The sequence below is a fragment of the Schistocerca cancellata genome, chromosome 7, assembly GCF_023864275.1.
Source record: "Schistocerca cancellata isolate TAMUIC-IGC-003103 chromosome 7, iqSchCanc2.1, whole genome shotgun sequence".
Taxonomy (NCBI): Eukaryota; Metazoa; Arthropoda; class Insecta; order Orthoptera; family Acrididae; genus Schistocerca; species Schistocerca cancellata.
Genome location: NC_064632.1, coordinates 244,287,775 through 244,290,584, shown reverse-complemented (window position 1 = coordinate 244,290,584; position 2,810 = coordinate 244,287,775).

The window sequence follows — 2,810 nt, the reverse complement described above, 5'->3', positions numbered from 1 at the left end:
TTGAGTGTTTATGGAAAAAGATTAAGGCCATCGTAAAATGCGTTTTAGACAGGTACGTGCCGAGTAAAAGTGTGAGGGAGGGAAAAATCCACCGTGGTTCAACAACAAAGTTAGGAAACTACTGTGAAAGCAAAGAGAGCTTCACTGCAAATTTAAACGCAGCCGAAACCTCTCAGACAAACAGAAGCAAACGATGTCAAAGTTAGCGTAAGGAGGGCTATGCGTGAAGCGTTCAGTGAATTCGAAAGTAAAATTCTATGTACCGACTTGACAGAAAATCATAGGAAGTTCTGGTCTTACGTTAAATCAGTAAATGGATCGAAACAGCATATCCAGACACTCTGGGATGATAATGGCATTGAAACAGAGAATGACACGCGTAAAGCTGAAATACTAAACACCTTTTTCCAAAGCTGTTTCACAGAGGAAGACCGCACTGCAGTTCCTTCTCTAAATCCTCGCACGAACGAAAAAAATGGCTGACATCGAAATAAGTGTCCAAGGAACAGAAAAGCAACAGAAAGAAGCGAAAGAACTTGCCCCCCTTCTAACAGCCGTGTACCGCAAGTCTCTAGAGGAACGGAAGGTTACAAATGATTGTAAAAGAGCACAATTAGTTCCAGTTTTCAAGAAGGGTCGTCGAGCAGATGCGCAAAACTATAGGCCTATATCTCTGACATAAATGTTTTTTGCTCGAGTATCATGTCATTTCTGGAAACCCAGAATCTACTCTGTAGGAATCAACATGGACTCCGGAAACAGCGATCGTGTGAGACCCAACTCACTTTATTTGTTCATGAGACCCAGAAAATATTGGATACAGGTTCCCAGGTAGACGCCATTTTCCTTGACTTCCGGAAGGCGTTCGATACAGTTCCGCACTGTCGCCTGGTAAACAAAGTAAGAGCCTACGGAATATCAGACCAGCTGTGTGGCTGGATTGAAGGGTTTTTAGCAAACAGAACACAGCATGTTGTTCTCAATGGAGAGACGTCTACAGACGTTAAAGTAACCTCTGGCGTGCCACAGGGGAGTGTTATGGGACCATTGCTTTTCACAATATATATAAATGACCTAGTGTCGGAAGTTCCATGCGGCTTTTCGCGGATGATGCTGTAGTATACAGAGAAGTTGCAGCATTAGAAAAATTGCAGCGAAATGCAGGAAGATCTGCAGCGGATAGGCACTTGGTGCTGACCCTTAACATAGACAAATGTAATGTATTGCGAATACATAGAAAGAAGGATCCTTTATTGTATGATTATATGATAGCGGAACAAACACTGGTAGCAGTTATTTCTGTAAAATATCTGGGAGTATGCGTACGGAACGATTTGAAGTGGAATGATCATATAAAATTAATTGTTGGTAAGGCGGGTGCCAGGTTGAGATTCATTGGGAGAGTCCTTAGAAAATGTAGTCCATCAACAAAGGAGGTGGCTTACAAAACACTCGTTCGACCTATACTTGAGTATTGCTCATCAGTGTGGGATCCGTACCAGGTCGGGTTGACGGAGGAGATAGTGAAGATCCAAAGAAGAGCGGCGCGTTTCGTCACAGGGTTATTTGGTAAGCGTGATAGAGTTATGGAAATGTTTAGCAAACTCAAGTGCCAGACTCTGCAAGAGAGGCGCTCTGCATAACGGTGTAGCTTGCTGTCCAGGTTTCGAGAGGGTGCGTTTCTGGATGAGGTATCGAATATATTGCTTCCCCCTACTTATACCTCCCGAGGAGACCACGAATGTAAAATTAGAGAGATTCGAGCGCTCACGGAGGCTTTTTCGGCAGTCGTTCTTCCCGCGAACCATACGCGACTGGTACAGGAAAGGGAGGAAATGACATTGGCACGTAAAGTGCCCTCCGCCACACACCGTTGGGTGGTTTGCAGAGTATAAATGTAGATATAGATGTACTAACTTTTTTGTGTATTTGTGTGACCTGTGCAACTTTCCAGTCTTTGGGTGCAGATCTTTGGTCGAGCAAACGGTTGTATATGATTGTTAAGTATGGAGATATTGCATCAGCATACTCTGAAAGGAACCTGTTTGGTATACAGTCTGGACGAGAAGACTTGCTTTTATTAAGCGATTTAAGTTGCTTCACTACTCCGAGGATATCTGCTTCTGCGTTACTCACGTTCTTGAATCGAATTCTGGAATATTTACTTCGTTTACTTTTGTGAAGGCATTTCCTATTGGACTTGTAACAAAAAAAATTTGTTAAAATGGTTTTTCAATGTATTACACATCAGCGAATGTAGGATAATCGAAAAATATTAAAATGGCTCTGAGCACTATGGGACTTAACAGCTGTGGTCATCAGTCCCTTAGAACTACTTAAACCTAACTAACCTAAGGACATCACACACATCCATGCCCGAGGCAGGATTCGAACCTGCGACCGTAGCAGTCGCGCGGTTCCGGACTGAACGCCTAGAACCGCGAGACCACCGCGGCCGGCGAAAAATATTAAATTTGAACAAAATGGTAACGCTTTGGAACAAATGTCATTTTCTTAGCCCACAAAATCCAGACAAAAGCCTGTGCTGAAAATAGACTTTTGAAGATAACCAAAACACTGATACAGAATTCAATTCAGATTGTCGGTATCAAATTCCGGTTGGAATTGTATGTACCCTCTCAACTTAGTTTCTCGCCAATTTGAAAAATACTGTTTCGAGAAAAGCGTGTTTCAGATTACTTTTTTCGTAATTAAGTTAAGCATACCTCTAGTCAATGGTCCCTGGGCCATAAAGCAATCCTTCCAGATCCAAAAGAAGGTCCTCCTTCATTTTAATTGTGACTATGGTA